This window comes from Apus apus, chromosome 2, assembly GCF_020740795.1.
Source record: "Apus apus isolate bApuApu2 chromosome 2, bApuApu2.pri.cur, whole genome shotgun sequence".
Lineage (NCBI taxonomy): Eukaryota > Metazoa > Chordata > Aves > Apodiformes > Apodidae > Apus > Apus apus.
Genome location: NC_067283.1, coordinates 136,141,011 through 136,151,081, shown reverse-complemented (window position 1 = coordinate 136,151,081; position 10,071 = coordinate 136,141,011). Strand labels below are relative to the sequence as shown.

Here is a 10,071-nt window from a genome sequence, read left to right as displayed (position 1 = left end):
AAGTTCTGGATCTTGCAGTCAAAGGGGACATATTTAACCCTGTAGTTAAAGGTAAACTCTCTTCCTTTTGGTTGCAAGCTTAATTTACATGAGTGCCAGTTGGTAGGAAATCTTAACTTCTGGCTCTCTAAAGCAGAGATTTAATAAAACTCAATTAACTTTTACTTGAAAGTAAAGAAAACTCAATTTGGACACTTGTCAGAACATTTTTCAGACCAGATAAAGTAGGTGTATAAAATGGCTTATGTTTTGAAGACATGGTCTAAGAAATATTTATTACTGTAGTTCAATATGGAAGGAGGAAAGGGAATAAATAATGACAGTGGGACAGGTGATGGGGTTTTCTTTTGTGTTTGTTTTGTTGTTGTTTGTTTTTAAACCTAAAGTTACTAGCCATCCCTGTGTTTCAAGAAGTGGGATGCACTTCAGTCTACTAGCTGAGATCTTTCCCTGGACAAAACAAGACTGCTGCATGGTTTTTGACTAAATACTAACTACAATTGCCTAAGATAGTTTAACAGGATTTTTAATACAGTCTTAAGAAGAGTTGTTTTATGTTAACTTACAGATCAGTTGAAAAATTCCTCTATAAGTGATACAGTGGTCAGAGCATAAATATTTGTTGTACTTGAAGAGAGTTTGCCATTAAAAACAGCCTGGAGTTTGAACACAGTATGTATTTCAATTTGATTTGCTAAGTGTTACTATTTATATTGTGATTGAAGTTCAGAATTTTACTGAAAATATAAAAGCTGGCTGATTTCTCTATAATACTTGGAACTGACATAGCTTGGCCATGCTTGATACATGTCTGCAACTCACCTTGTTGATTGAGGCCACTGTTCTTGTAGCCCTGCTGGTCTGGCTAGCTGCAGCAAATGGGATTTCTTTGATACTGACCTATGCAAATGGTGTTTCAGTTTATAACAGAATTACTCGCTGTGCATGCCAAAGGGCTCCCACCTGCTCTGGCCTCAAGTACTTCTCTGCTGCAGCCCTTCAGCCTGCATATCATTTCCCAAGGAAGATCTGGGAATGCAACCTGAGACAGCACTATGTGACTAGTGGTGCCAGTTATTCCTCAGGAACTGGAGAAGACAATTCTACTTTTTCCTTGTGTGTCTAAGCAGCTGCACAGCTCACTTTCATTGGCTTAAAATAAAAGTGGGTGCCCTGGATCCACCATTGGCTGTGTTGCCACTTCATACATACTCTTCATTGCTGCTTTTTGGGAGGGGCAGTAAAGTAGTCTGTTAATGTTTCATAGTAAGCTGTTTGCAGGTTTGAATACTGCTTTTAAAAAAAATTTAAAAAAACCGAAATTAAACAAAAGCAGATGCTTTCACAGATAAAGTGTGTAGTGAAAAACCAGGCTTGTAGTTCTACTTACCCCTTGGGGTGGAGGAAAGGCTGCTTTTAGTCCCTGAATACTGGGTAGGTGCTGTGCTCTGGTCTAGCCTGATCCCGGTGATCATCTTAGCTCCCACAAAGACAGCAGGGGACCACACCTTAGGTCTCTGGTGTGGTGGTGCTCTTGGGCCTTGCCTTAGGCAGCAGCTGCAAAGCAAACACAGGGCAGAGGGGAAGCAGCAGGGCCCATCCCCTGAGGGCAGGCCAGGTGCTGGTGTGCCAGCTATCTGCTGCAAGGAGCTGGGAGCAGGAGCAGGGTATGTACCAAAGAAGGCTTGTCTTCACTGGTCTGACCACGACTGGAAAAGAAAATTTCTGTAACTGCCCATCCTCCAGTTCATGTGTGGCAGGAAGACATTGAATGATTCATGTTTAATTTTTCCTTACAATGGAAGCACCGTGCTGACTGGGCTTCTTGCTCATTCTCTGAACTTTTTATTAAAATTCACAATTTCAAGTAAGTAGTGGCATGTAATTGCCACAATTTAAGTAATGCTTGTTGCTGTACTCTGTGATGAGAATCCTGTCTTTCAAGCACCTGCCCTGAGTGTTAGGAAGAATCATGGTCTGTCACTGCCTGCAGGTCCTGCCCCACAGGCACCTCTCCCAGTGCTGAGGGGGTGGGTTTGTGGGCAGTGCTGGTGCTGAGGTGACTGAGGGAAGGCAGGTGAAGGCCAGGACTGCAAGGCTATTCCTGGAGAGCCTGATACACATAGCAGTCTGCTCTGCAGTCTTGGGAAACGGTGGAACCAACAACAGCACGAGAGTGCTGTGGACCCCAAGTCCCTACCCTTGGAATAACAAGCTTTCTCTCACTATGTTTTAATCTCTTTGCAGCTGCAAAGTCTTTAATCTGAAGTAAGTGCATTAATGGGATTACCCTGTCAGCTAAATGGAACAAAGCTACTTGAGCTTCTCAGCATGAGTCAGAGAAGGGAAGCTTTTGGGGATGTGGCAGCAGGAGCTGGTTGCCTTCAGTAGGACCAGCTGCTTCTCAACATCTCTGCACCCAAAGTGAGCAGCCTCTGGTTACAGGCAGGTCTTTCTCCAAAGACTCTATGATGCTTTTCCTGATAATTCAGTTGAATATAAGGCTGAATATAAGAGCCAAGAATTTACAATGCCAATACCACTGAATTTTAATTGAGATTGTATATTTTAGTCAACTACACAGTCTCTGAACATGGCCCGTCTTCATACCGTTATTTCTTAATTACAAGCTAATCATGTGTAACAAGTTCATTACATGTCTGACATGGAACTACCTGCTGTTAAAATGGTGGCAGCAGAGGGGAGCTGATGCTTCAGATCTCGGCAGCAGCAGTACAGCCTGAGGCCACTCGTGCATCGGTTGCTGTGGCCAGTTAGATGGACGCAGCGATGGCGAATGGACGTGCTGGGCAGCAGCAGGCTGTGTTCAGCAGAAGCGATGGGCTCCAGCGCCGCGGTCTGACACCTTCCTCCCAGAAAATTCCCTTTAAAAAATCCCTGCAGGTGTTGGTGCCTGGAAGCGGCCGCAGCCCGCAGCCCGTGCCTCACCCCGCCGGAGCCGTGCAGCCGCGGCCGGCGAGGAGCCCCGCGCCCGCCCTGCCGGGGCCGGGAGGGCTGCGGGGAGGGAAGGGGAAACTTCCCGCTCGCCGTGCCGCCCCTGCCCTGCCCTGCCCTGCCCTGCCCTGCCCTGCCCTGCCCCGGCTGCCCGCCCGGCCCCGTTCCCGGGTGCTGGCAGCGCTGCAGCAGGGCGAGGGGCGGCCAGCCGAGCCCGGGCAGGCTGCGTGCCCCCAGAGAGCCCTGAGACCTCCCGCTGACACAGCCTGCAACCTCAGAACGTCTTAGCCCGCTCCTCAGATGTCCCTGGAAATTCAGATGCGGGAAGCAGCCTGGGTGTGTCAGGCTTCACAACAGGGTGCCAGCAATGCTGCCGGTCTCAAATCCCTGGGGATTTTCCAGTCCCGACAGGATGAAGTCCTGCCAGCCTAGTCTGAGCTAACAGCTAACGCTGCCCTGAGCTGGCAGCTGGACTGGAGACCTCGGGGGCCTTCCCACAAGGAATTGTCCGGTGATCCTGCACCACCAGGTCATGAATCCTCTGTTCTGCTTGAGCTGTGCCACCGCCTTGCCCGAGTGGCGCTGGCTGACCGGCTGGAGCTGTGCTAGCAGGTGGCGTGGACGGCTGGCCAGAAAAGCCATTTCTTTTCCCAGGTGTCTGAAAATTCAAAATCTTTCTGTTCTGCACGGAGATAAGGACTAACTTACGCAGGGTGGCAAAAAAAGGGTATGAGGAGGGCAGGCAGAGATGGGAGACACAGCTTCCGAGACACAGGAATAGGGACTTAGTCTCCTACGTGCACATGGACATTCCCATTAGAAGTTACAATTTCGACAAATAACTATTCTTTTACAACAAATGCCTCAACAGCAAGTCCCTAGCCAGCTCTTGGTCCCGAAGGAAGTGGTCCTAGGACACCCGCCTTGGAAGGCTGAGGAGCAAAGACACCTCCTTCTCCAGCTGTCCTTGTCCCCGAGGCGCTTACAGCCACCCGCTCCTCCGCCATCCTGCCGGCTGCCCAGCGAGGAGAGCTGCCCTGGCACCGTGCCGGGCTGGCTCGAGGTCTGTGCCGGCAGCAGGGCTGGGCTGGCATCTCCTGCTTCCTGTCATTCCTTTGGCACAGGGACTCTGAGCGGGACTTACCAGCCACTGCACCCAACATCCCTGCTGGTGCACCCTCTGTGGGCTGCACTGAGATGAGTGACTGCAGCTGGGAGAGTGACCAGAAGGAAAGACATCCCTCGGCTCCTGGAGAGTCAGGGTGCTCTTTTTCCTTCTGGGAGGTATAACAGAGGCAGCAGCTGCCATGTTGTGTGACGGCTACATCGTCCCCCACGCTGCCCTGGCTTCAGGTTTCTTTTTTCTCCCCTCCGGAGGTGCTGGCTGCTGTCACAGGCAGCCGCGGCCAGCGCCGGCCCTGCCGCGTGGCAGGCACGGGCCCTGCCCATAGCCATGCCTCCCTCCATCCCTCCCTCCATCCCTCCCTCCATCCCTCCCTCCATCCCTCCCTCCATCCCTCCCTGCCGTGCGGAACCGGCAGCAGCCAAGCCTCACCTCGCTTCACCCCGCCAACCTCAAATCAGTTCAGCTGAAATTTTCCACTTGAGACGCACGCAAGACCAGAATAGATTTCCAGCATGTTGGTTTTTTTTTTTTTTTTCCCCTGCTAGCTAGAGGAAGGCCAGCCAATGCTGTGCAGTGTTTGCTTTTCAAACACCCTCCAGGCAGCTTCAGGGAGTCCCCACTGCACGGCGCAGAGCCCCGCGGGCTCCAGCATCCCAGGCTCAGGGCATCAGTTCGCTGCTCCCCCCGCCCCGGCAGCCCCAGCCTCGGTCCCTCGGGGCCAGAGGCCGAGCCACGTGGAGCACAAACGCAGTTTTTCCAGACACTGGTGCCGGGGCTGTGCCAGGGGAGGGCTGGGCTGCAAAGGCAGCAGCAGAAGAGGGATTCCCAGCTTCAGTTCAGCTCCTAAAGAGGCGTGTTATTTGGTGGCTTGTGAACAAAACCCTGCAAACAAAGCTGGTCTAGCTCAGTGCGTTTTGGCAATGCTGTTCCTCTGCTCCTGCCAAATCCATTTTGCAATCTCCCTGGAGCAGGGGCTCTCCCATTGCCTGTGCTGCCCAAGGGCTGGACCCTCACTCCAGGGGCAGGGGACAGCCCCACAGGCCCAGCCCAGCTGCACCCCAACCCAGCTGCACCCACAATGCACACCTGTCTGCACCCACCTCTATGAGCTGGGGTGCAGCTGCTGTCCCCAAGCCCAAAGCCTTGAAGGATGCCACCTGCCTGGACATTTCTGTAGGGTTCAACCATCTCAAACCTCAAACAAGGCTGTCAGCAAGCTGAGATGAGCCTTCTGCAGCTCAACTATGGAAGGGCAGACACGTAAGGCCCAGCAGTGCCATTGCTGCCCGTTGCCATGCATGGGTCTGGCTCCCGACCTGGGTGGTGAGGACTGGATCTGCTGGTGCTGCTCACCTGGCTGCAGGCCTGAGCACCAGCCCTGCACAGCCACACAAAGCTGCTCCTGGCCCAACCAGTCACTGGCAACTGTAAGGCAATCCCCCCTTGCTCAGAGCAGGGAGTTTCTTTGACATTAAACCTCTATTAAACCTGCAGACCAGGTATATGGGGTGCAGCAGAGCAGGAACAAACTCTTGTCCTGGTGCAAACTCCAGAGGATGCCAGAGTTAGGGAGGTTTCTGAGGAGAGAACTGTCTCACCTGCCACATGTCCTAACACACTCATGCAGGACTAAAGCCCACATGATGGGATGGTGTCCACAAGTCCCTGTGTGCAGGAATGCAGGTGAGCTGCACATGGAAGCCCCACACCTCAGCCAGGGCTACCGAGGCACAGGCATCCTCTGCAGTTGCCAGCCAGAGCTGCCTGCTCGCCAGGACAGGGCTCAGCACCCCAGGAGAAAACTCTGGATGTGTCAGGGGCAGTGGGGCCGAGGAGAGGGTGGATGCAGTGCCATGGGTGCTCCCTGCCACGCCACAGCCTGCTGCAGTCCATGATGGTACATTTTCCCCCAAGTGCCAGTATTTTCCAGGAGCTGGTGCAGGCTCCCTGTGCCACAGGCTGAGCCCTTCTGGCCCATGAGCTGCCCGTGGTGCTGGCAAGGCATGGAGAAGGGGGACAGCTGGGCTCACTGCCACTGCCTGTTCCCATATGACCACATCTTCTTTCTATCTATGAACTTCTTTCACCTTTCCATTGACTACTGCAGATCCCCTGAACTCAGATGGTATAATCTCTTCGAGATTCTAGGGTTTGTCTCATACCCTAACAACTTCACCTAAAAATATGTTCTCTTGCAAGCTTTCTCTTTACATCCCTATGTTTTACACATACACACACAATGCTGGGTTTTGGGACACTTCTGTGGCATCTCCCCATGACAGACACTCGATAAACAGGTCATTTTTATACCTAGTACAGTTTCCAGCTCCTCACTGAGTATGCACTCAAATTAGATCTAAGATTATTTGTCTTATTTTTAATTTTGAATGAATGACAGCAAATCCCAGGAGCCGGGTTTCAGATAAGCTGAACAAAGGAAAGGTGAAGTTGAGGACATGCACTGTGACATAAAGCAGCCTGGGCTGGAATAAGCTAAGATCAAACCAGCTGAAGGCCCTGACAGCAAGTCAGAAGATACTGTTTTGGCATTAGGTAGACTGTTAATTTTTTCAAATAAATGGTAATACTCAGCTTCTGCAGGAGGCTCTCTTGCCCAGTTGAGCAAACTGATCAAAGCAAGCCGCAGAACTGCAATGCTCCAGATTGAAGCCTAGTGTGTGGCTTGGTACCTAGTTCATAATTCATGTAATGCTTCTATGCTTTCTTTAAATTGCAGGACGGGATGAGCAGAGACAGACCTACTAAATGATTCCAGCTTTTGTGTTTGGTTTTTGTTTTTTTTTAAAGTGGTCATGGGGTTTTGCAATAGATTTCCAAACAGTCCTTTAGCCGTGGTTCACAGGCTGTCCTATGCCTGCAGAGGAACAGCACAGGAGGAGGGTGACGTGGTGGTTTGCTGGTCTCCCTCAGGCTTCTCTGGAGCTGACAGGAGTTGTGGATGAGTGTGTCTGCCGGCGCCCCTGAAGGACAAGGGGTGCAGCCTCGGAGCTCTCCCTCCCTGCATCTGTTGTCGGTGCTTTCTGCCCACAGCAGAGACTTCTCCGACCCGAGTGGAGAGGAGCTGCTGAACACTCCCCGTGCCCCAGCAGCATGCAGGGCTGCTCTTATGGTGGAGCAGTGAGGGAGCAGGGCCTTAGGGAAGGGGCTGATGCCTCCAGCCTGCTCTTCGGCCACTCCTGTTCAACTAGAATCAAACTGGAACGTCTTTGGGTGCACGCAAAGCGGCCACTTCCTCAGCCTGGCAGTGCAGGTCCCACAGAGGGGCTTATACCCACGGCAGGTGCCACAGACATCTGGGACAGCCAGGGGCTCCATCACCAGGGCCACATGCCAGGCTATAATAAATAATAATATTAATAACAATTTTTTAAAAGGCTAAAGGACATACAAGTGTAGGAGGAGGTGCTTGTGCTCCAGGCAGGTGTCTGGCTCTCCACGTGAGTACTCAGCTCTTCCCGTCGCAGGGGCAGCTGTGGAGCGTGTGGTGCTTCCAGGGCTTGGAGCCTGACCCGTCGTCCCGCGGCTGCAGCTCCTCCGAGCTCCCGGTGGCACCAGGCACAGGACGCAGCGCAACAGCACCCGGCGCAGCCACACGGGGCAGGCGGGACTCCCCTCTCCCGGCCGCTGCAACGCAAGCGCGTCCCGCTCAGCCCCCGCAGCCTTTCCCCTGCTGAACTCTTGGTATCGCACTCCTCTCTTGTCCCCCACCGCAAACCTGGGGGTGTGCGTGAGGGCTCTGCACTTGGCAGGGCCATGTGGGGCTTTCCTGACATACATTTGAGGCCGGATACATAACTGCACTGCTGAGAGATTTAAAATGAGAAAACCTTTCCAGGACATTTAAGCTGTATAAATAATAAAAGAAAGGCCTTTCTAAATCTGCATGTTTAGTCCTGACAAGCTCCTTGCTACTCTACTCAGTACAAAATATAGACAGACTGTGCCTTAAGGACTTCCTCAATAAACAAAACAGCAAATAAGTAAGATAAAGTGACATGTCTAGAGGAAACTAACACTTCTTAAAATTCCACTTAAACACATCTCTATTTTTATTTTATGGCACCAAGGAAGGAGTACTTAGAAATTATAACAGGGAAAAGGTCTTGCCCTGTTGTACTAAAATAAGCAAAGAATTATGGCTGGGATTTTAAAACGTGCCTAAGGGATTCCAGTCTCCAACTAAACCAAACAAAGCAAGCATCCAAATCCTTTAAGCAGCCTCGAAAATCCTCCTATCCGTGTGCACGGGGCTGTGTGTATAAAACTATATGGAGTTAGATGAGTAAAAGACTTAATACTTATTTCACCAAAGTAACTATTTCAAGGGATTCTGAGTGTATAAATAAATAAGATGAACTCAAACGAGTTGCGGCGTTTGAAAGAGTGCTTGGTTGGTCTATCGTATGATCTAATCAATACTCATTGTTTATTTAACAAGAGTAAGTTTGACCCAAAAGTTTCCAAAGTCTCAAGCTCTCCAACACCCAATGCCAGCAAAATTATTTAAGGGCATTCACCCAGAGTTGCCAAAGTTGCGCTAAACAAACAGACCCACACACCATCTGAGTTTGGGCTGGCCAGACCCTGTGCTATTAATAGTCATCCCAAAGAGGGAAGAGGGGTCTGTAAATGTAGGGCCACACTCAAGTGTGCTCCTACAAAACATGGCTTTGCTGTGTCATCTGTGTCATCCCAATTTGGATCCATAAAGCTTCTCTCAGCATGGGTTGCTATGCTGCGTTTCTTTAATTTAACAGATGCTTTCCAGACACAGCCTTATTTTAGATACACATACGTTAGTGCCTCAGCTTTGCCCTCCATAGGTACACTGACCAGGATGGTAGGTCACTGATTTCACCACAGCTGCAAGCATTCACACCACCTCTAGTTGCTCTTATATGAAATATGAGCATTTAATTCACTGCACCTAAGGAAACAGATCCAAACTGTGACAGACTGACAATATGTGACAATGCAGCTCACACAGGGCAGAAAATACTGGGGTGGAGGAGAAGGGCATGTCACACCGGCCTTAGGAGGAGTTCCCAGGACTTCTCCAGAAGGAAGAAGTCGTGGGAACCTGAAGTCCTTTGCCTGACTGAGAAACAGGCAAAGCTTTCTAAAAAACTATTACGGATGTTTCCTGCTGCAGAGAACTACACATTACAGCTTATCTGGTACACAGTCTCCTGAGGTTGACCTGGATTTGAGGCTAACATCAAAGCTTCCTGAGGACAAAGGAAGCCAAAGGGCTTCCACTTTTCTCCTTTTGTCTGTACTCAAATTCCAGCACTGGTCCCAGCCAGCACTCACTGATTGTGAACAGGACCCATGAGGATGGCATCCACTGCAGGTGCAGGTTCATGCAGTGTAGGGCTGAATACAGAAGCAGAATAAAAGTGTGGAAAATGTGACCCACCTTATCTGACAAAGCCTTTTGTGGGCGCAAGAGCCCCCCAACCCTCATTCATTGCTTTCTCTTCCACCCACACTTCACACTGATGCTGGAAATGTCCTTTATCAGAAGGACTCTAAAGACAGTTCAGAGTAAGTGCGTGATCCTGACCACACAGAGCAGATGGGGCTGTTTTCTGGTAGTTAAAACTGTTCCAGCTGCAAAACAAACACACGTACACACACAGATGTTACAACATCAATGTTTCTTTTACAACTGGTGCCATCAAATAAATAAAGATGGTCTTCAAGGGTGCTTCTCAAAGCCAAAAACTGGATGCAAGCTCTCTCTCTCTCACATTCTTTTCACATCAACAACTCCAGAATCACACCCTCTTTCTGCCCAATCAATGCATTTTCAATCACTAAACAAAGAGGGGTGAAATAGTATTTTGCAAGAATATTTTGGCCTGCCACTACTATAAAACAGACAGTGACTTTTCAACAGCACCCACGAAAAATCTTCATGGGCATTCATGCTTAAAATGATTACATCAGTCAAGCTTCAGACATTC

General features: G+C 50.3%; 1 long non-coding RNA gene across 1 annotated transcript; it reads right to left on the bottom strand.

Moving 5' to 3' along the window:
* Positions 1-1,387: 1,387 nt before the first annotated feature.
* On the bottom strand, positions 1,388-4,578 carry LOC127380605 (uncharacterized). The gene is made up of 3 exons (XR_007888530.1): positions 4,511-4,578; positions 2,676-2,885; positions 1,388-1,557 (listed from the first exon to the last, which is right to left on the bottom strand). It is a non-coding gene; the product is annotated as an uncharacterized LOC127380605 (long non-coding RNA).
* Positions 4,579-10,071: the final 5,493 nt, after the last annotated feature.